We start from the raw sequence: 24,573 nt of genomic DNA on the forward strand, positions 1-24,573 counted from the left end.
GCTGTCGCCTCTTCCCTGATGTCAGGTCATCAGGGGTATAAAAGATGCAGCCGACGCCATTTTCTTCAGTTTTTCTTGCCCCAGATGTCAGGTACCCCCAAAAGGGTAGGCTAAAAATATGTAAATAAAACATACATGCACCAAAATAAGCTTTACCTTCAGATATAAGCAAATACACCACCTAGGTTGTATAGATTAGAGAAGGAAAGTTAAGTCCCAGCAAAAGTAAGGGGGATGGCGGGTGGGTAACCTGGACTGCAACAGTGAATACACTCGAACATCTACATTTATGGTAAGTGTACACAACTGTACTATGTTCTTCGTGTTTCACTGTTGCAGTCATTACATTTGGGTTGAGTCCCAAAGCTATGGTTGGGGGGCTGGAGCTAAACAGCATTAGGAGCGGCTATGAGGCCCTGCAGAACTGCAGTGGCAAAGCCTGCCCTGGATTTAGAGTAAAGAGGCAGATTGTAATGTTTTGTAAAGGTATGCACTGAACTCCAAGTAGCAGCCTCTAAAATGTCTTTGGTTGGTACTCCCCTGAGAAAGGCTGCAGAAGTAGCTGCAGCTCTGGTTGAATGTGGCCTAATGCCCTTAGGCACTGGTTTGCCATGCTGTGAGTAGCAGAAATGAATGCAGTGACCTATTCACTTTGAAATAGTCTGCTTGGAGATAGCCTTTCCTTGTGATGCTGCGGCATATGTCACTAGTAATTGTTCTGTCTTTCTGAAAACTTTAGTTTTGTCCAAGTAGAATCTAAGTTGTCTGTGTACGTCCAAAGAATGCAGAATTTTCTCCCCCTTGTTCTGTGGATTTGGATAAAAAGTTGGCAAATAAATAGTTTGGTTAAGGGCTACACTGGATACCACCTTAGGCATAAATGTAGGGTTTGTTCTCAGAGAGACCCTGTCTGGATAAAAAATGATAAAAGGTTCCACAGCCATGAGAGCCTGTAGCTCTGAAACTCGTCTTGCAGAAGTTATTGCTAGGAGCACAGCTGTTTTGCTCTTCTGAGGTACAGCCTTAATAAAGGATGAGAAAAGAGTGGTGGCTCTGTATTGTAATGAGCCGAAATGGCAGAGGCATGGATTTTAATTGATGAAAAAGATAGGCCTTTGTCCAGCATCTCAGTTAAGTATTGCAAAATCTGAGGAATATTTGGGACAGCTGTATCAGTTCCTTGAGCTTGGTTCCAAGCACAAAATCTCTTCCATTTCCCAGCATAGGATTTTCTAGTACTAGGCCTTCTGGCTTCTAAAATGACATCCATCACAGCTTTACTGAGAGGTGTGGTTTGTATGGCTACATTATCCGCCATGCTGCCAGGTGTAGAGTCCTGAGTTGGCTGTGCAGAATCTGATCATTTTGCTGGGACAGTAGATGAGGTATTTGAGGTAAGGTCCAGGCTGAGCATTGGGATAAGTTCCTTAAGCTCGGATACCAATACTGGCGTGGCCAGTCTGGGGCAATCAGAATCATTTTTGGTTTCTCCTGTCTGACCTTTAGGAGTACCTTGGAGAGAAGAGGCAGTGGAGGAAAGGCATATACTGATAGGTTTGTCCAGTTGAAAGATAAGGCGTCCACTTTCCAAGCTTGTCTGTGATAAGTCCATGTGCAGAATCTTTTTAGATGATTGTTGTGAGGGGAGGCAAATAGATCTATGTCCGGGCGTCCCCATTTCTTTGTTATCATGCTGAAGACTTGTGGATCCAGGTGCCACTTGTGGGGATCCATGAGATTTCTGCTTAGTTCATCTGCCAGAGTATTTTCCTTTCCTGGCAGGAATTGTGCCTGCAGATGAACTTGGTAAAGCCATGGCTAGTCTGCAAAGGGGGTAAGAATGAGTGCCCCCCTGCTTGTTTATGTACCACATGACCGTGGTGTTGTCTGTCTTTATCAGTAGTTGTCCCGGATGGAGTAGGTCCTTGAAGGCTGTCAGGGCATTTTGAACAGCTAGCATCTCTTTTTGATTGATATGTAGATGCTTTTGGTTTATGGACCAGGTGCCCTGAATGCCTCTTCCTGCCATGTGTTCCCCCAAGGCATAATCTCATGCATCCGTCATTAGGCTCTGCCTGGCTGGGGGTAGTGAGAATGGCTGTCCCTTGTTTTGGTGGCAAGCCTTTGCCCACCATCAAAACTCCTGTTGCAGGCAGGGAATGAGAGTAATCATTGTTTCCAGGCTGTGGCAATGTTGTGTCCAGACACTTTTTAGGTACCATTGAATTTTCCTCATATGCAGTCTTGCATATGGTATTAGTAAGATGCAGGATGCCATGAAACCCAAAGCCTGCAGATTTTTTCTTGCAGATAACTGGGCCTTTGTTGCCATTTCCTTGAAATAGGTAGTCAGTTGCCTTTGTTTGTCTGGAGTGAGATAAGCCATCTGGGCAGTTGTATTTAAGCTTGCACCCAGGAATATTATCTCTTGAGTGGGTACTAGTTTTGATTTCTTTTGTTGATTGTGTACCCTAGGCATGTTAAAAGTCTTTTCACAAACATCAGGTGCTGTAGTAGAATGTCCTTGTTCTCTGCTTGTATAAGGCAGTTGTCCAAGTAAGGATATATTTGTATTCCTCTTTGTCTGCAGTAAGCAATTACTGGTGCCAGGCACTTTGTGAAGATCCTGGGCGCAGTAGATAAGCCAAAGGGCAGTGCAGAGAATTGGTAATGCATTGAACCAGCCTTGAATCTGTGGTATCTTCTGCATGATTGTCTGATTGGGACATGCAGGTATGCCTCTTTTAGGTCTAACGTCACGAGCCAAGCCTTGCTGCCCAGCATGGGCAGAAGCTGCTGCAAGGTCAACATCTTGAATTTTGATATATCCAGGAAAGTGGTTAGAATAGATAGGTCCAGTATTGGTCTCCATGCTTTGTCCTTTCTAGGTACCAAGAACAGTCTTGAGTAAAATCCTTGTCCCTGCTCTTGCTGTAGCACTTGTTGAATAGCCCTCATGTCCATGAGAGCTGCAACTTGTTTTTGAGCCTCTACCCATTGATTTTTTGGCAGGTCTGGCCAACCGTTTGCCCTTGGCAGGGTATGGAAGTGAAACTTGTAGCCTTGTGACACTATGTCTAGAACCCATTTGTCCTGGGTTATAATGTGCCAATTTTGAGAAAAAAGTGCTAGTTTTCCCCCCAAGGGTGCTGCCAGTAGACAAGTGCTTGGTGCAGGCAGGGGGAAGTCATTGGGACTGTTTCCTATATGGTTGTGATTTGTCTTCTCCACCTTTGGAGGTAGAAGCACCCCATTGCTTAGACTTGTAGGAACCTTGCGGCTGTGATCTGCCCTTTTGAGGTCTGCCTGAGACTGGAAAGGACCAATGCTTTGTAGTCCAGTGTCTGCTAAATCTAGGTGGCTGTACCTGTAAGAAATCCTTGACCGTTTGCATAGATTTAGCTTTGTCCTCCATTTTCTTTAACATCTCTTCTGCCTTAACACCAAACAAGGTATCATGTTGTAATGGAGCATCTAATAATTTTGCTTTAACATGATCAGGCAGATTTTGTTCCTTTAACCAAGCATGCCTCCTAATCACAGAACCCGTAACAGCGGCCCTGCAGGAGGCCTCCAGAGAATCAAAACCACATTGCAAAGTATGCTTTCCAACTTGTTCAGCTGCATGCATTGAATCCTGCATTTCTTTGTTTTCTGCACATTCAGAATTTACCATCATTTTCTGTTTAAGCAGTGCCATGATATATTGCTGATATTTGAGCATATGAAACTGGCAATTTAAGGCCCTTATAGCTAAGGTAGCAGATGTGTAAATCTTTTTTCCCCATCTATCCAGTGCCCTAGAATCCCTGTCAGAGGGGGTAGGGTTTTTTGCAGTGGAAGCCGTGACCCCTTTGGGACCCTGAGAAATAGTTTCTGGGTCTGTAGTAGGGTTTTTGAAAATAAATTTATGAGAGTCAGGGACCCTGTAGTATCTGTCCGGCTTAACAGGAGCTGGAGGTAAGGAGTCAGGGGTCAGACTAGACTCTGAGAACACATCATCTACAATGTCTAACACAGGTGGAATAGCTAGAGGCCTGTGTTGAGGTAGTAAAAGGAAATCTCAGAGCCTCTTCTTAGATTCTGAAAAATCTTGGCTCTCCCAGTGGAAGTGTTCCCTCATGGTATGCAAGGTTTCCCCAAAAGAGTAGTCCTCAGCAGGACAAGCTGAAGGAATTTATTCTTCAGCATCAGAATCCTCATAGGGGGGAAGAGAATATTCCTGATCAGAAGAGGAATCAGAAGAAATGGAAACCTGATCTGAAGATTCATAGTCTGTCTCTTGCCTAGGCCTCTTATCAGGAGGGGGATGGGAACCCCTGATCAAGGTAATTAAGTCTTCGGCCATTTTGAGCATCTGTTTTTTGGGCATGGAGGCCTGTCCATGTGGCTGGTGAACTTGTTTCTTTGCCTTTAAAGGTGTTTTAGTCTTTGCCTTTGAAGTCAGTTTAATATATAATTGTTTAGGTCTGAATACACCCTCAGAAACCGATGCCTGCTCAGTGGCTCCGGACCCATCTGAGGGAATAATCTTCGAGGCTCCAATACCTTGAGTTTCCAGCGGCCTGGCCAACTCCATGTGGGAGTCAGTAGCGGCCTGCGACTCTAAAGTAGCAGGCGTCAGGGGCTGCGAAAGCGCCTCACTGGGAACCGGTGACTTGCTTAGGAGAAGCTTCGTCGTCGGTTTTGGACCTCGGTTGCCTGTCTTTTTCTTTGCCTTTTTTGTGAACTCCGGTAGTTGGATGGCTATCTGACGAAATGTATAATTAAATCTTCGCCCAAAATAGCTTAATGCAAAATCGTACCGACGCTTAATAGTGCATTGGTTAAATCTAGCACAAAACCGACAACTAGAAATGTCGTGGTCAGGGCCTAGGCAAGGAATACAGTAAGAATGAAAGTCCTTATGAGGTATTTGCTTCCCACAAGAAATACAATAATTAACTTTTTCTGACACCGGTCTGGAGCAAGAAAAAAGTTTCCCCAATGGGGTACTTAGCTTTTAATGAAGACTTCGGATCTGAAACTCGAACACGAAAATCTCAGGAGTCGGCCGACCGGCACTTGTGAACTGCTTCTGGCACCGCGCGGCAAGAAAGACTGAAGAAAATGGCATCGGCTGCATCTTTTATACCCCTGACGTCAGGGAAGAGGTGACAGCAACCGATGCTGGACCCAAGACTTTGGAATTCAGGCTGACTGAGGGCAACCTGCCAGCAGGATAACCCAAATGTAATGACTGCAACAATGAAACACGAAGAACATCTGGTAAAACAAGGAAATTATTCACAGATATATAAAGATAGTTGGTATTTAGAAATATTACAGGTTAAGCTTGTAGATTTAACATTAAAGCGTGGCAGAAAATGCAATATATACAATAAGGTTTCTTTATGAAATAAAGTCAGACGCTGGAGAATATCATGCTGGGTAATGGTCCAGATATGGAAGCAGGTAAGAGGATCATTTCAGATTTAGGATTAGGTTATAAGTAGGAGAGTATAGGAATGGGTAGGTAATAGATGAGGGTGTTTGTAGATATAGTAACTGATAGTAGATGGGGAGAGAAGAAAGGAGGATGAAGTAAAAAGTTCTGTGGGATGGTGGACTATTATGGAAGTATATGTGGAGATTAATCAGGCCTACTACAGGGGCATAGCCATGTTTGTTTAAAGTGTTCCTTTAGCATTTGGTTGAATTTGGATGTGATTTCAGTACTGAGAATTTATTGAAGTTTGTTGTTCCAAGTCTTAGCAATTTTATGGGAGAATAGGGAGTCACCATATGTGTTGTTAGACCTACTCACCTTCAGGAGAGTTTTATTGGATGACTTTAGGGACCTACTACTTGAGAAGGGTTGGATGATATTGCTAACAGATGGGCATTTTTCTGGGTGGAGGAGGGTAGAGTGAGTTAGTACTAATTGGTTGTAGGTTAACTGGTTGGGTAGTTCTAGCCAATTAAGTTGATGAAGTGAGGTACAGTGATGGGTCCTGGTTGGAGGGTTAGCTGCAAATCTGACTATTTTATGGTAGCAGGATTCGAGTTTGGCTAATTATATCTATTTATTTATTTATATATATATATATATATATATATATATATATATATATATATATATATATATATATATATATATATATATGTGTGTGTGTATATATAATAATATGTATTAATGTATCTATTGCTTTTGCCTTAAAGGTTTTGACTAATTTTGCCCAGGAATGGTGACTCTTCCCAGAGCTGTCTCACCCCTTGCTAGTGTCATTCATGCCTGATGTCTTAAGCAGCAAAGGAAAAACTGTTGGCACTACAGCCAAAACAAGTGACACTGCTGTTCAGGTTTCTTGTACCATTCATGATGCTAGTACTCTGTTTGTTTGAAGTAGCAACACTAACTCAAATGTAAACACGTATTCAATAGTCTAATGTAAAAGGTAGAGGGCATCCTATGAAAAAAGGAAGCCAAGTGCCCCAAGTAACAGCACAGAGGTGGATGCAGTCTTGCAAGATGTTGAAGCTTAAGTCTGAAAGTTCCTGATCTTGCAAGGATTTAGGATAACTCACCATAACTAGTCAGCATTTTCCAGACTACTCTGCAAGACCTAATCCAAGTGCAATCTTTAAAGACTTCCACATATGTGACAAACGAAATGAAAAGTTACATATCACCACCACCATCAGCTCCTTTCTAAATTATTCTACAGTTTGCATCTTTTACTTTTAAATAGTTTGGGCTAACACAAAATGTACCACCTAGCCATCTCACTGCTGAAAAAGACCACCCCTGAGGGTATAGGCTACAATCAAACAACTGCCAGGATAGTGCTAATGAGAATTCAAGTCGACACCTACAGTTCTGGGTGCTGACAGTATGAACAAGGACCTCTAAAGAAGGAAGGTCTGATATCAGAAGCCCCTCTGAGGAATTGTTTAATCAAAGGATGAGAAAACAGGGGCTGTTCTGTATCAAAATGAGCTGAAATGGCTGATGCGTGTATTTTAATAGAGGAGAAGGAGAGGCCACTATTAAGTAGCTCCAACAGGTAGTCCAGGATAACAGGGATGGAAGGTTCTGAGGCACTGCCCCCTCTAGACTGGCTCCAAGAGCAGAATCTTTTCCATTTTCTTGCATAAGATTTTCTGCTGCTGGGCCTTCTGGCCTCTGTGATAATCTGTAGGACCCATTTGCTTAACAGGGGTCCCTTGTTTACCTTTAGAGTATTAGCCATGCTGATAGTTTGAGAAATTGCAAGTCTGGGTGCAGCATCCCCCCCCCCGGGTTAAGAGGTCTGAGATCAGGGGGAGCTGCCTGGGAGGCTGTAAGGTCAGGCTGCGCAGTAAAGGGTACCAATGTTGTCTGGGCCAATCTGGAGGATGGCCTTTGGTCTCTCCTCCCTTATTTTGATCAGTATCTTGGGGATAAGAGGCAGAGGAGGGAATCCGTACACAAACAGGGTGTTCCAGGGGAAGGTCAAGGCATCCACCTTTCATGCTAGGTGGTGATACTCCCTGGCACATAATTGTTTCAGCTGATGGTTGGGATGCGAAGCAAAGAGATCCACCTCTGGAGGGTCCCACGCCTAAGTGATTTGTAAAAAGATTTCTATGTGGAGCTACTATTCATGGGGGTCCAGTAAGTTTATGCTTAAATGGTCTGCCAGGGTGTTGTTGATCCCTGGTAGGTGCTGTGCTATCAGGTGCAGTCCCATGGAAGAGGCTGTCAGCCAGAAGTTCATGGCTAGCCTGCACAGAGGGTAAGATTGGGTCCCTCCCTGTTTGTTGATGTACCACATTACTGTGGTGTTGTCTGTTTTGACCATGAGAACACCTGGCTTGAGATGGGGTTTGAAGGATGTCAGAGCCTTTTGTACAGCCATCATTTCCTTCTGGTTGATGTGTAAGGGAAGGTGCTGGGCATCCCAAAGACATTGGGTGCACCTGCCTTGTAGGTGAGCACCCCAAGCTTTGTCTGAGGTGTTGGTGGTAATGGTCAGCCCAGTTGGGTGGAGGGTGAAGGGAAGACCATTGTTCTGGGCACAGGCCCCTGCCCACCAGAGAAACTTGGCCCTTATGCAGGGGATTAGAGGTAGAGAGGTCTCTAGAGGCTGAGTGCTGACACCAAATGTTCTTTTAGGTAATAAAGAATTTTTCTCATGTGAAGCCTGGCCAGAGGAATTAGAAGGATGCAAGACACCATGTACCCCAAGGCTTGCAGGAGCTTCCTTGCAGTGAGATGACTTCTGGAAGCCAGCTGGGTAAAATAGAGAGGTAGGAAGCTCTGTTTTTCTGAGGATAGGAATGCTATTTGGGATGCTGTGTCCAGCAGAGCCCCCAAGAAAATGATCCTCCTGGAGGGTGTTTGCTTTGATTTCTTCTCGTTGATGCTATACCCTAAGGATGTTAGGAGGGTTTTGACAAAGAGGAGGTCCTTGAGGAGCTTTTCTTTGCAATCTCCCTGAATGAGGCAGTCATCCATATAAGGGTAAATTTGTATATTTTTCTTTCTGCAAAAGGCCATGACCGGGGCTAAGCATTTCTTGAATACCCTGGGAGCAGTAGATGAGCCAAAGGGTAGCGCAGAGAACTGAAAGTTTTGTGAGCCTGCTCTGAAGCAAAGGAATTTCCTGGAGGATTCCCTTATGGGGATGTGGAGGTAGGCATCTTTTAGATCTAGGGTAACTAACCAGGCATTTTTAGTCAGCATAGGTAGTAGCTGCTGCAAAGTTAGTTAGCATTTTGAATTTGGGGACCACCACAAGGTTTTCAAAATGGATAGATCCAGGATGGGGCGCCAAGTTCCCTTTTTTCTGGGAATAAGAAAATTGTCTGGAATAAAAGCCTTTGCCTGTTTGGTCTGAGGGGACAGGATCTACTTCCCCTTGGGATATGAGAGTTTGGACTTGTTTTAATGCCTCTGCCCACTGATTTGGAGGTAAGTCTGGGTACCTTCTTGGAATTGGGAGTTCGTTGAAGGAGAATTTGTATCCCTGAAAAATGATCTTTAACACCCATTGGTCCTTTGTTACAGAAAGCCAATTCTCTTTGTAGAGGGAGAGCCTTTCTCCTAGTTTTTGGTGAATGAAAAGAGGGCAGAGGGGGGAGAGGGAGTCATTGTGAGTTTCTGCCATAGAGAGATGGCTTAGAACTCCCTGCCTTAGGAGTGGAAGCTGTCCACTGTTTGGTTCTCGAATACACTCGAACATCTACATTTATGGTAAGTGTACACAACTGTACTATGTTCTTCGTGTTTCACTGTTGCAGTCATTACATTTGGGTTGAGTCCCAAAGCTATGGTTGGGGGGGCTGGAGCTAAACAGCATTAGGAGCGGCTATGAGGCCCTGCAGAACTGCAGTGGCAAAGCCTGCCCTGGATTTAGAGTAAAGAGGCAGATTGTAATGTTTTGTAAAGGTATGCACTGAACTCCAAGTAGCAGCCTCTAAAATGTCTTTGGTTGGTACTCCCCTGAGAAAGGCTGCAGAAGTAGCTGCAGCTCTGGTTGAATGTGGCCTAATGCCCTTAGGCACTGGTTTACCATGCTGTGAGTAGCAGAAATGAATGCAGTGACCTATTCACTTTGAAATAGTCTGCTTGGAGATAGCCTTTCCTTGTGATGCTGCGGCATATGTCACTAGTAATTGTTCTGTCTTTCTGAAAACTTTAGTTTTGTCCAAGTAGAATCTAAGTTGTCTGTGTACGTCCAAAGAATGCAGAATTTTCTCCCCCTTGTTCTGTGGATTTGGATAAAAAGTTGGCAAATAAATAGTTTGGTTAAGGGCTACACTGGATACCACCTTAGGCATAAATGTAGGGTTTGTTCTCAGAGAGACCCTGTCTGGATAAAAAATGATAAAAGGTTCCACAGCCATGAGAGCCTGTAGCTCTGAAACTCGTCTTGCAGAAGTTATTGCTAGGAGCACAGCTGTTTTGTTCTTCTGAGGTACAGCCTTAATAAAGGATGAGAAAAGAGTGGTGGCTCTGTATTGTAATGAGCCGAAATGGCAGAGGCATGGATTTTAATTGATGAAAAAGATAGGCCTTTGTCCAGCATCTCAGTTAAGTATTGCAAAATCTGAGGAATATTTGGGACAGCTGTATCAGTTCCTTGAGCTTGGTTCCAAGCACAAAATCTCTTCCATTTCCCAGCATAGGATTTTCTAGTACTAGGCCTTCTGGCTTCTAAAATGACATCCATCACAGCTTTACTGAGAGGTGTGGTTTGTATGGCTACATTATCCGCCATGCTGCCAGGTGTAGAGTCCTGAGTTGGCTGTGCAGAATCTGATCATTTTGCTGGGACAGTAGATGAGGTATTTGAGGTAAGGTCCAGGCTGAGCATTGGGATAAGTTCCTTAAGCTCGATACCAATACTGGCGTGGCCAGTCTGGGGCAATCAGAATCATTTTTGGTTTCTCCTGTCTGACCTTTAGGAGTACCTTGGAGAGAAGAGGCAGTGGAGGAAAGGCATATACTGATAGGTTTGTCCAGTTGAAAGATAAGGCGTCCACTTTCCAAGCTTGTCTGTGATAAGTCCATGTGCAGAATCTTTTTAGATGATTGTTGTGAGGGGAGGCAAATAGATCTATGTCCGGGCGTCCCCATTTCTTTGTTATCATGCTGAAGACTTGTGGATCCAGGTGCCACTTGTGGGGATCCATGAGATTTCTGCTTAGTTCATCTGCCAGAGTATTTTCCTTTCCTGGCAGGAATTGTGCCTGCAGATGAACTTGGTAAAGCCATGGCTAGTCTGCAAAGGGGGTAAGAATGAGTGCCCCCCTGCTTGTTTATGTACCACATGACCGTGGTGTTGTCTGTCTTTATCAGTAGTTGTCCCGGATGGAGTAGGTCCTTGAAGGCTGTCAGGGCATTTTGAACAGCTAGCATCTCTTTTTGATTGATATGTAGATGCTTTTGGTTTATGGACCAGGTGCCCTGAATGCCACTTCCTGCCATGTGTTCCCCCAAGGCATAATCTCATGCATCCGTCATTAGGCTCTGCCTGGCTGGGGGTAGTGAGAATGGCTGTCCCTTGTTTTGGTGGCAAGCCTTTGCCCACCATCGAAACTCCTGTTGCAGGCAGGGAATGAGAGTAATCATTGTTTCCAGGCTGTGGCAATGTTGTGTCCAGACACTTTTTAGGTACCATTGAATTTTCCTCATATGCAGTCTTGCATATGGTATTAGTAAGATGCAGGATGCCATGAAACCCAAAGCCTGCAGAATTTTTCTTGCAGATAACTGGGCCTTTGTTGCCATTTCCTTGAAATAGGTAGTCAGTTGCCTTTGTTTGTCTGGAGTGAGATAAGCCATCTGGGCAGTTGTATTTAAGCTTGCACCCAGGAATATTATCTCTTGAGTGGGTACTAGTTTTGATTTCTTTTTGTTGATTGTGTACCCTAGGCATGTTAAAAGTCTTTTCACAAACATCAGGTGCTGTAGTAGAATGTCCTTGTTCTCTGCTTGTATAAGGCAGTTGTCCAAGTAAGGATATATTTGTATTCCTCTTTGTCTGCAGTAAGCAATTACTGGTGCCAGGCACTTTGTGAAGATCCTGGGCGCAGTAGATAAGCCAAAGGGCAGTGCAGAGAATTGGTAATGCATTGAACCAGCCTTGAATCTGTGGTATCTTCTGCATGATTGTCTGATTGGGACATGCAGGTATGCCTCTTTTAGGTCTAACGTCACGAGCCAAGCCTTGCTGCCCAGCATGGGCAGAAGCTGCTGCAAGGTCAACATCTTGAATTTTGATATATCCAGGAAAGTGGTTAGAATAGATAGGTCCAGTATTGGTCTCCATGCTTTGTCCTTTCTAGGTACCAAGAACAGTCTTGAGTAAAATCCTTGTCCCTGCTCTTGCTGTAGCACTTGTTGAATAGCCCTCATGTCCATGAGAGCTGCAACTTGTTTTTGAGCCTCTACCCATTGATTTTTTGGCAGGTCTGGCCAACCGTTTGCCCTTGGCAGGGTATGGAAGTGAAACTTGTAGCCTTGTGACACTATGTCTAGAACCCATTTGTCCTGGGTTATAATGTGCCAATTTTGAGAAAAAAGTGCTAGTTTTCCCCCCAAGGGTGCTGCCAGAAGACAAGTGCTTGGTGCAGGCAGGGGGAAGTCATTGGGACTGTTTCCTATATGGTTGTGATTTGTCTTCTCCACCTTTGGAGGTAGAAGCACCCCATTGCTTAGACTTGTAGGAACCTTGCGGCTGTGATCTGCCCTTTTGAGGTCTGCCTGAGACTGGAAAGGACCAATGCTTTGTAGTCCAGTGTCTGCTAAATCTAGGTGGCTGTACCTGTAAGAAATCCTTGACCGTTTGCATAGATTTAGCTTTGTCCTCCATTTTCTTTAACATCTCTTCTGCCTTAACACCAAACAAGATATCATGTTGTAATGGAGCATCTAATAATTTTGCTTTAACATGATCAGGCAGATTTTGTTCCTTTAACCAAGCATGCCTCCTAATCACAGAACCCGTAACAGCGGCCCTGCAGGAGGCCTCCAGAGAATCAAAACCACATTGCAAAGTATGCTTTCCAACTTGTTCAGCTGCATGCATTGAATCCTGCATTTCTTTGTTTTCTGCACATTCAGAATTTACCATCATTTTCTGTTTAAGCAGTGCCATGATATATTGCTGATATTTGAGCATATGAAACTGGCAATTTAAGGCCCTTATAGCTAAGGTAGCAGATGTGTAAATCTTTTTTCCCCATCTATCCAGTGCCCTAGAATCCCTGTCAGAGGGGGTAGGGTTTTTTGCAGTGGAAGCCGTGACCCCTTTGGGACCCTGAGAAATAGTTTCTGGGTCTGTAGTAGGGTTTTTGAAAATAAATTTATGAGAGTCAGGGACCCTGTAGTATCTGTCCGGCTTAACAGGAGCTGGAGGTAAGGAGTCAGGGGTCAGACTAGACTCTGAGAACACATCATCTACAATGTCTAACACAGGTGGAATAGCTAGAGGCCTGTGTTGAGGTAGTAAAAGGAAATCTCAGAGCCTCTTTTTAGATTCTGAAAAATCTTGGCTCTCCCAGTGGAAGTGTTCCCTCATGGTATGCAAGGTTTCCCCAAAAGAGTAGTCCTCAGCAGGACAAGCTGAAGGAATTTATTCTTCAGCATCAGAATCCTCATAGGGGGGAAGAGAATATTCCTGATCAGAAGAGGAATCAGAAGAAATGGAAACCTGATCTGAAGATTCATAGTCTGTCTCTTGCCTAGGCCTCTTATCAGGAGGGGGATGGGAACCCCTGATCAAGGTAATTAAGTCTTCGGCCATTTTGAGCATCTGTTTTTTGGGCATGGAGGCCTGTCCATGTGGCTGGTGAACTTGTTTCTTTGCCTTTAAAGGTGTTTTAGTCTTTGCCTTTGAAGTCAGTTTAATATATAATTGTTTAGGTCTGAATACACCCTCAGAAACCGATGCCTGCTCAGTGGCTCCGGACCCATCTGAGGGAATAATCTTCGAGGCTCCAATACCTTGAGTTTCCAGCGGCCTGGCCAACTCCATGTGGGAGTCAGTAGCGGCCTGCGACTCTAAAGTAGCAGGCGTCAGGGGCTGCGAAAGCGCCTCACTGAGAACCGGTGACTTGCTTAGGAGAAGCTTCGTCGTCGGTTTTGGACCTCGGTTGCCTGTCTTTTTCTTTGCCTTTTTTGTGAACTCCGGTAGTTGGATGGCTATCTGACGAAATGTATAATTAAATCTTCGCCCAAAATAGCTTAATGCAAAATCGTACCGACGCTTAATAGTGCATTGGTTAAATCTAGCACAAAACCGACAACTAGAAATGTCGTGGTCAGGGCCTAGGCAAGGAATACAGTAAGAATGAAAGTCCTTATGAGGTATTTGCTTCCCACAAGAAATACAATAATTAACTTTTTCTGACACCGGTCTGGAGCAAGAAAAAAGTTTCCCCAATGGGGTACTTAGCTTTAAATGAAGACTTCGGATCTGAAACTCGAACACGAAAATCTCAGGAGTCGGCCGACCGGCACTTGTGAACTGCTTCTGGCACCGCGCGGCAAGAAAGACTGAAGAAAATGGCATCGGCTGCATTTTTTATACCCCCTGACGTCAGGGAAGAGGTGACAGCAACCGATGCTGGACCCAAGACTTTGGAATTCAGGCCGACTGAGGGCAACCTGCCAGCAGGATAACCCAAATGTAATGACTGCAACAATGAAACACGAAGAACATCTGGTAAAACAAGGAAATTATTCACAGATATATAAAGACAGTTGGTATTTAGAAATATTACAGGTTAAGCTTGTAGATTTAACATTAAAGCGTGGCAGAAAATGCAATATATACAATAAGGTTTCTTTATGAAATAAAGTCAGACGCTGGAGAATATCATGCTGGGTAATGGTCCAGATATGGAAGCAGGTAAGAGGATCATTTCAGATTTAGGATTAGGTTATAAGTAGGAGAGTATAGGAATGGGTAGGTAATAGATGAGGGTGTTTGTAGATATAGTAACTGATAGTAGATGGGGAGAGAAGAAAGGAGGATGAAGTAAAAAGTTCTGTGGGATGGTGGACTATTATGGAAGTATATGTGGAGATTAATCAGGCCTACTACAGGGGCATATCCATGTTTGTTTAAAGTGTTCCTTTAGCATTTGGTTGAATTTGGATGTGATTTCAGTACTGAGAATTTATTGAAGTTTGTTGTTCCAAGTCTTAGCAATTTTATGGGAGAATAGGGAGTCACCATATGTGTTGTTAGACCTACTCACCTTCAGGAGAGTTTTATTGGATGACTTTAGGGACCTACTACTTGAGAAGGGTTGGATGATATTGCTAACAGATGGGCATTTTTCTGGGTGGAGGAGGGTAGAGTGAGTTAGTACTAATTGGTTGTAGGTTAACTGGTTGGGTAGTTCTAGCCAATTAAGTTGATGAAGTGAGGTACAGTGATGGGTCCTGGTTGGAGGGTTAGCTGCAAATCTGACTATTTTATGGTAGCAGGATTCGAGTTTGGCTAATTATATCTAAAAACTGTTGGCACTACAGCCAAAACAAGTGACACTGCTGTTCAGGTTTCTTGTACCATTCATGATGCTAGTACTCTGTTTGTTTGAAGTAGCAACACTAACTCAAATGTAAACATGTATTCAATAGTCTAATGTAAAAGGTAGAGGGCATCCTATGAAAAAAGGAAGCCAAGTGCCCCAAGTAACAGCACAGAGGTGGATGCAGTCTTGCAAGATGTTGAAGCTTAAGTCTGAAAGTTCCTGATCTTGCAAGGATTTAGGATAACTCACCATAACTAGTCAGCATTTTCCAGACTACTCTGCAAGACCTAATCCAAGTGCAATCTTTAAAGACTTCCACATATGTGACAAACGAAATGAAAAGTTACATATCACCACCACCATCAGCTCCTTTCTAAATTATTCTACAGTTTGCATCTTTTACTTTTAAATAGTTTGGGCTAACACAAAATGTACCACCTAGCCATCTCACTGCTGAAAAAGACCACCCCTGAGGGTATAGGCTACAATCAAACAACTGCCAGGATAGTGCTAATGAGAATTCAAGTCGACACCTACAGTTCTGGGTGCTGACAGTATGAACAAGGACCTCTAAAGAAGGAAGGTCTGATATCAGAAGCCCCTCTGAGGAATTGTTTAATCAAAGGATGAGAAAACAGGGGCTGTTCTGTATCAAAATGAGCTGAAATGGCTGATGCGTGTATTTTAATAGAGGAGAAGGAGAGGCCACTATTAAGTAGCTCCAACAGGTAGTCCAGGATAACAGGGATGGAAGGTTCTGAGGCACTGCCCCCTCTAGACTGGCTCCAAGAGCAGAATCTTTTCCATTTTCCTGCATAAGATTTTCTGCTGCTGGGCCTTCTGGCCTCTGTGATAATCTGTAGGACCCATTTGCTTAACAGGGGTCCCTTGTTTACCTTTAGAGTATTAGCCATGCTGATAGTTTGAGAAATTGCAAGTCTGGGTGCAGCATCCCCCCCCCCGGGTTAAGAGGTCTGAGATCAGGGGGAGCTGCCTGGGAGGCTGTAAGGTCAGGCTGCGCAGTAAAGGGTACCAATGTTGTCTGGGCCAATCTGGAGGATGGCCTTTGGTCTCTCCTCCCTTATTTTGATCAGTATCTTGGGGATAAGAGGCAGAGGAGGGAATCCGTACACAAACAGGGTGTTCCAGGGGAAGGTCAAGGCATCCACCTTCCATGCTAGGTGGTGATACTCCCTGGCACATAATTGTTTCAGCTGATGGTTGGGATGCGAAGCAAAGAGATCCACCTCTGGAGGGTCCCACGCCTAAGTGATTTGTAAAAAGATTTCTATGTGGAGCTACTATTCATGGGGGTCCAGTAAGTTTATGCTTAAATGGTCTGCCAGGGTGTTGTTGATCCCTGGTAGGTGCTGTGCTATCAGGTGCAGTCCCATGGAAGAGGCTGTCAGCCAGAAGTTCATGGCTAGCCTGCACAGAGGGTAAGATTGGGTCCCTCCCTGTTTGCTGATGTACCACATTACTGTGGTGTTGTCTGTTTTGACCATGAGAACACCTGGCTTGAGATGGGGTTTGAAGGATGTCAGAGCCTTTTGTACAGCCATCATTTCCTTCTGGTTGATGTGTAAGGGAAGGTGCTGGGCATCCCAAAGACATTGGGTGCACCTGCCTTGTAGGTGAGCACCCCAAGCTTTGTCTGAGGTGTTGGTGGTAATGGTCAGCCCAGTTGGGTGGAGGGTGAAGGGAAGACCATTGTTCTGGGCACAGGCCCCTGCCCACCAGAGAAAGTTGGCCCTTATGCAGGGGATTAGAGGTAGAGAGGTCTCTAGAGGCTGAGTGCTGACACCAAATGTTATTTTAGGTAATAAAGAATTTTTCTCATGTGAAGCCTGGCCAGAGGAATTAGAAGGATGCAAGACACCATGTACCCCAAGGCTTGCAGGAGCTTCCTCGCAGTGAGGTGACTTCTGGAAGCCAGCTGGGTAAAATAGAGAGGTAGGAAGCTCTGTTTTTCTGAGGATAGGAATGCTATTTGGGATGCTGTGTCCAGCAGAGCCCCCAAGAAAATGATCCTCCTGGAGGGTGTTTGCTTTGATTTCTTCTCGTTGATGCTATACCCTAAGGATGTTAGGAAGGTTTTGACAAAGAGGAGGTCCTTGAGGAGCTTTTCTTTGCAATCTCCCTGAATGAGGCAGTCATCTATATAAGGGTAAATTTGTATATTTTTCTTTCTGCAAAAGGCCATGACCGGGGCTAAGCATTTCTTGAATACCCTGGGAGCAGTAGATGAGCCAAAGGGTAGCGCAGAGAACTGAAAGTTTTGTGAGCCTGCTCTGAAGCAAAGGAATTTCCTGGAGGATTCCCTTATGGGGATGTGGAGGTAGGCATCTTTTAGATCTAGGGTAACTAACCAGGCATTTTTAGTCAGCATAGGTAGTAGCTGCTGCAAAGTTAGTTAGCATTTTGAATTTGGGGACCACCACAAGGTTTTCAAAATTGATAGATCCAGGATGGGGCGCCAAGTTCCCTTTTTTCTGGGAATAAGAAAATTGTCTGGAATAAAAGCCTTTGCCTGTTTGGTCTGAGGGGACAGGATCTACTTCCCCTTGGGATATGAGAGTTTGGACTTGTTTTAATGCCTCTGCCCACTGATTTGGAGGTAAGTCTGGGTACCTTCTTGGAATTGGGAGTTCGTTGAAGGAGAATTTGTATCCCTGAAAAATGATCTTTAACACCCATTGGTCCTTTGTTACAGAAAGCCAATTCTCTTTGTAGAGGGAGAGCCTTTCTCCTAGTTTTTGGTGAATGAAAAGAGGGCAGAGGGGGGAGAGGGAGTCATTGTGAGTTTCTGCCATAGAGAGATGGCTTAGAACTCCCTGCCTTAGGAGTGGAAGCTGTCCACTGTTTGGTTCTCTGCTGTCTCTGGGATAGGAGTCTGGGTGGTTTGTCCCTGCTGTGCTTACCTTGCCCCTGTCTGCTAGGTGCAGGAAAGAACCAGTGCTTTGAGGGAAAATTCCTGCTGAACCTAGGAGGTTGTACCTGAAGGAAATATTTTACTATTTGCATAGATTTTGCTTTGTCTTCCATCTTTTTAAGCACTTCTTCTGCTTTTACTCCAAACAAGTGGTCCTTATCCAAGGGTGCATCAAGTAATTTAGATTTGACATGATCAGGGAGAGGTTGTTCCTTCAACCATGCATGTCTCCTAATGACCTATCCGGACACTGCTGCCCTGCTTGAGGCTTCTAGGGCATCATATCCACAGTGTAATGAGTGTTTAGCCACTTGACAAGTAGAGTGCAGTAAATCTGCTAACTCTTTAGAATTGGCACAGTCAGGAAAGGTTGAAATCTTTTCTTTTAATAGCTCCAAAGTGTCTTGTTGATATTTTAACATGTGGAACTGGCAGTTGAGTGCTCTGACAGCTAAGGTTGCAGAGGTGTATACTTTTTTACTCCATCTATTCAGAGCTCTGGAGTCCTTGTCAGAAGGAGTAGGATTCTTTGCAGAACTAGCCTTAGCTCCTTTTGGTCCCTGTGTAATGACCTCGGGATCTGCAGCAGGATTTCTGTACAGGTATTTGTGAGAATCCGGTACCCTGTAATACCTGTCAGGTCTTCTGGGAGCAGGTGGGAGGACATCAGGATTTAAGCTGGATTCCTGGAAGACATCATCAACCACCTCTAAGATAGGGGGGGATGGCCAAGGGTCTGTGCTGGGGCAGGTCTAGAAACTCTCTTAGTCTTTTCTTAGACTGAGGGAAGTCCTGGGATTCCCAGTGAAAATGTTCCCTGAGGGTGTGAAGGGTTTCCCCAAAATAAAGGTCTTCTGGTGGGAAGGCAGAAGGGATGGATTCCTCAGCATCTGAATCCTCATAAAGAGTAAGTGGTTGTTGATCCTCTTCCAAATCTGAATAATCAGACTCCTCAGAATCCTGTTCTGTCTGTATTTCAGGGGAAGGGTCCCTTCTCCTTTTAAAATGTGCGGCCTGACTACCCCTGATAAGGTTGATAACCTCCTCTGCCATTTTAAGCATTTGACCTTGGGGTAGTGGAGCAGGGGTAAAATAGTGGCTAGAGGTATTTTTCCTAGGAGTAGCCTTGCCTCTCGGCCTAAGAGTATCCATAGGTCTGAGAGAAATGGTAGTCTGAGGAGAAAATGTTGTTTTTTTGTCTACATTCGGTAGTGCAAAAAACCTCCTTGGAAGCCGGTGCCTGCATCGCAGCTCCGGGCCCAACCAAAGCAGAGACAACCAAAGGCTTGGAAGATGAAGATTTCTGCAGCATACCGGACTCCGAAAGGGTCTCAGTAGAGGTCTGCGAAGGTATAGAATCGGGCATCAGAGGATGCAAAGGCTCCTCATTGAATTCCGGAGAAATGACGACCTGCTTAGTGGCAGAGTTGTCGGAAGGCTTAGCCTTGTGTGATCTATCTCTATATTTATCCTTACGTTTTTTTCGGAAAGTGTACGGTTTGCTGGCTGACTGATGCCATTTCGGAAATCAAAGACAGAAGATGAAAATACCTGGCTACAAAAAGAGCTCTACAACAAATGGTTCTCGCATTAAGGAGGGCACAGAACCAGCAATGAGGGACGCTGTGGTCTGGGCCTAAACAAGTGATGCAGTATGAATGGAAGTCTCGGTGTGGTATTTGCTTTCCACAGGTGAGACAATTGTTAACTTTTTCAGACATTGGTTAGTGCAAGAAAAATAGATGTTTTCAGCTGTAATTCAACCTCTGGTAGTGACTGACTGGCACACTGGTGAACTGCTTCTGCTACAGGCTCCACGGCAAGAAAAACTGATGTAATGGTGTCGGCCGCCTTCCTTTATACCACTGACGAGCTGATGTCAGCCAGTAAGCGACAGCAGCTGATGCAGAAAAAGACTGACTCTGGTATTTGTTCCAGCCGAGGGCTACTACAGCAGGGATAACCCACAGGTGGTGACTGCAACAAGTGAAACACGAACAACATCATATAATCCTTATGTGTTGTTTCTTAGACTCTAACATGCCTCTCTGGTATTTAAACATGATTACGGACAGTAAAACAAATAGTAAATACTTTGTTTTTCATTGCAGTATGTGCCAGAAATGTGCATGAGACACAGGTGTATACATACATATTCTGTGTATGACCCAAAGTGCTGGAATTTTTATTTATTTTCTTTAATAAGCTCACCTCTGCTGTTACTTTCTGGAATATCCTCCCATCCCTACTCTGCCTCTTCACACTGACACTGTCTGTTATACAAAATGTCTCAGCCTCACACAATTCTGACAACACCAGATCTTAAAAAAATAAATAAAAATCTGTGTGTGTGTGTGTGAGCGCACGCACATCTGTTTTTCTACATTAAAACAGCAATATTTCATTGGTTTTATAAGGGTCACATTATTGCTCTGTTTTTAATAACAGTTTAAGGTTGCTTTTATGTTGCTATTGTTAAACTAATATGTCCTGCAGTCAAGATATCAATTAGTGTTTGTCAATCTTTATTCATATTTACATATTTAGATTCATATTTTCATAACTGCGAAACCTGTTATTGAGGGGCATGGTATGAATTGTCATAGTGGGACACTGAAAAATATATTGCTGCTGTCCATTTGTAGTACATTATGCTTAAGATATGGCTAGTTGTTTGATAGTAATTATGAAGATATGCAGAATTTCCACACAAGCTGCCAGGACAGCCATCTTCTTTATTGGAAGTCAGTACCAGCAAACCACCATTTCACTTTATCTACTTGAAACAATTGCTGTTCATGATAACGTATATTAAGGAAAAGCTTAGAAACTAAATACTTTTTATAAAAGCATGAAGTTGCAACATTAATTTGGTGACACATCTTAATTGAATATATCAGAACAGACTTCTGGGTCTTAAACAATCACTTATCTTTTGAATGTGGAAATGAGTAACACTGATGAAGAAGATCGGTTGATGACAAACCCAGGAAATGGTACACAATGTAGGTTTAAACAACATTCTGTAACCAGCAAGATTGTTTATATTCTGTTTTCCACAGGGAAAAAAAGGCATGAACCTTGACTGTTTATAGGAGGCATCTTAAAACTGTGAGATGTTAGAACAATAATCTTCCCCATCTTTAGAAAAACTTCCTTGGAGAACAGAAAATGCTCCATTGTAATGAATACTCTTTAATTTGCATAGTATTGTCTGCCATAAGCCAGCTATGCAGACAGTGCAAGATGTTTGAAGCATGAACAAAATGTGAAGAATGAATCACATTTTCATCAATGACCTTTGTTTAAAGACAGATAAAAAAAAGAGACCATTCCTGGTAAACACACTGGTGCCAGGACTGGAGGAAATGACACTGTAGAATCCTTAGAACATGGGAACACTCCTGCCACAGGACTAGACTAGGCCAGGCTCAGGTTGAGGGTGTGCCCCCCCCCCCACCCCCCACGGTAGAAGGCAGTAGTCCATAAAAAACAAACTGATAGGCCAAGTAAGATGCACAGACAAAATAAAGTTAATTGCTGAAGATAAGGAAAATTATGTACTGATACTATTACGTGCAAAAAAAAAAAAATCCAGAAAGAGAATATGTAGTAAGTGAGAAACTAGAGGAAAGAAAAGAACTTGCACGAGCAAAACTGTTAAAAGCTACAGAAAATAATTTCAGGTCTTTAACACATCAGAACAGAATAAAAATATTACCTAGATGAAGAAATATTTGGCCATCTGAAAAATAAAGCAACAGGAGGAGTGGAACAAGATAAGCAGTAAAAAACAGTTATTGAAAGGTATAAAAAAGAAGCATGGACACAGGGAAAGAAAATGAGATGTGATATGCTGCAGTATTTATGTAGAGAAGAAAGCCAAACTGATCAATACAAAAAATGCATCTCCAAAGATATTTGAAGAGAAATGAAAGCAAAGACATTACAATATGATACATTTTACAATAAAAAAAGATCATAAGAAGGGATGCAATTGAAAGTAAAAATTATAGAAAGGCAGAAACTAAACAAGTAGAAACTGAAGTGATAGACCATCTGTGAAGTGAAGGATTTAGTGTGGAAATACCGACACACGGAATATCGCTACATGACTGGCCAATGAGTCCCCATATGGAGGAGCAGCAGACAGAACAAGATGCATCTAAAGAACATACACCACAGGGTGATATTCTGGAACCTTCTTGTAAGAGACTCACATGAAAGCAACTTAGAACTGTACAGTAAGAGAAACAGCAGGAAAAAGTGAAAACTTAACACAGGCAATATTGCAACAGGATGAGCCAATGAAACCCAAGATGGGGGAGCAGCAGATGGAGCAGGATGCATCTGAAGATATGCCACAAGGCAACATTCTGGAAACTTCTGTAGGAGACTGACATGAAAGTACAGTTAGAACTGCACAGCAAGGGAAAGAGGAAAAAACAGAAATCAAAGAGGATACTCTTAAGCCAGAAGAAAATTATATAAGGGAAGACTGGCTTGATTTCAAAGAGAGTGCTACACATATTAAGATAAATGAAATAAACATAATCAAGTAACAAAAGTGTCCTTGTGGAGTGAATGCTCTATGGTAGACAGCAAAGATAATAATAAGCAAAAATATAACCGTAGAGCAAAGCAATGAAGGGGGTCCAAATGCTCCAATAACTCGTGCAAAGTTCCATAAACCAAAAAACATCAATCCACACGAACAACCAGTCCAAATTCTTCGAAAAATAAAAACAAGGTTTATTGCAACATGACAAGGTTAGCGCTTTCGCTGAAATAGCTTCTTCAGACCTTATTACAAATTAACCACAAATCCACATTTCTTAAATATACAAAAAGGCGCCAAAACAGCGATCACTCTTTAAAGGGAAATAGACCTATAATTAAAATCAGTGCTAATGCACAACATTAAAACCTACATATAATGTTATAGCAATTTATACTATATTAAAAGTGAAAAATTACATATGTAATAAAAACATTTCATAAATGTCCAAAAGTATATATAAAGTATATTAATAAATACATAATATACCTATTATATACAACTCTCTGTTTGAAGAAGCTCATTTATAGTGTCGCAACCTCCTGGACTTCAAGAGTGGACGTAATGGAACCTTGCCATTAAGTCCCGGTGACACATCAGCTCTAAATTTAATGATCCAACTAATCTCTCTAGCTTCCGTAAAGTTCTCAATATCACCCCTCCTGTGTGTTCTGAAGATCTGTTCTAGGATCCTAAACTTAAATCGATGGTGTGGACCACCCTCATGGGTGTGCTTGGCAAGTGCATTATATAGGTGGCCCTTCCTAGTATGGTAAACGTGTTCACGAATCCTGTCCCTAAGGACACGATTCGTTTTGCCTACATAATAGGCTGGACAGGCTACACAAGATGCTAGATAAACCACATCCTTGGACATGCAGCTGCCACGTACACGTATAGTGTATACACCTGATCCTATAGGATACATGAAAGTGGGATCTGTAAGAATGTAGGAACAAAAATTACATCTATGACATGGTGTCATGTAGGGTCCCTGGGTTAACGGCCGCGGAAAAATGGCTTTTGGATAGCACAACAAATTCTTAAGGTTCTTCTTATTACGATACACAAACCTAGGTCTGTCCCCAGTTAACTCCTTAATTCTGGGGTCTACAGATAAAACATGCCAATGCTTAATAAAAATGTCTTTGATAGAACCAATATCTTTGGTATAATAAACTGGAAAAATAACATGTTGACTCTGTTCTAATGGACTATCAGAGACATGTTGGTCTCTGGTATTGGCTGAATAAAACCCAAGTGCCCCTTCAGAAAAATAAGGCATAGCCCTAGTGTCTCTGAGGATTGTAATATCGTCCATCCCTGTATTGAGGTCTCGTGTACTATAGCCACGTTCTGTCAATCTATTCTCTAATTCTTCAAGCCCTACTCTATAGGTTGAGTCACAGGGTATGTACCTCAACGTACGCATTGCTTGTCCACGGACAATATTCCTGTAGACAAAGCCAGGGTGCATACTGTGACGATGCAGCAGGGTATTCCTATAACAAGGTTTGCGGTACAATCCTGTGTTCACTATTCCTCCAGGTAACTTTTCTACAAAAACATCCAGAAAAGGAATGCGTGTATCAGACCATTCCATGGTGAAACTCAAAAACCCTAGAGTAGTATTCACCTGTCTAGAGAAATGTTCTAGTTGTGCAGACGTGCCTCTCCAAACCATGAAAAGGTCGCTACAAACGCCTATAAAAAGGTACATGTTCTCTATACAACTCGTTCTTAAAAAGAAATCTATATTCCCATTCAGCCATAACCAGATTGGCGTAGCTATTGGCACATGAAGTGCCCATAGCTACGCCATCTCGCTGAAGGAAAGTCTGTTCCTGAAAACAGAAAACATTAGATTCCAACACAACTCCTAGTAGTAGGAGAATCAAATCGATGTCAAAATTGATTATAGACTCTGATCTCCTCAAATAAGTACCAATCATTTCAAGACCCTCCACATTGGGTATAACCGTGAATAAAGATTGAACATCCATCGTTACCCAAAGTAAATCATCTATACATGTGCAGGAGTTAATATATTGGTAGAAATCTAACAAGAACT

The 24,573-nt window shown here is 43.1% G+C and overlaps 1 protein-coding gene across 5 annotated transcripts in view; it reads right to left on the reverse strand.

Moving 5' to 3' along the window:
- HDAC5 (histone deacetylase 5) overlaps window positions 1-24,573 on the reverse strand; it is a 2,571,411-nt gene that overhangs the window by 2,455 nt on the left and 2,544,383 nt on the right. The gene's annotated exons all lie outside the window — the stretch shown is intronic.

The sequence above is a fragment of the Protopterus annectens genome, chromosome 13.part0, assembly GCF_019279795.1.
Source record: "Protopterus annectens isolate FY-2018-M chromosome 13.part0, PAN1.0, whole genome shotgun sequence".
In the NCBI taxonomy this organism is placed as follows: domain Eukaryota; kingdom Metazoa; phylum Chordata; order Ceratodontiformes; family Protopteridae; genus Protopterus; species Protopterus annectens.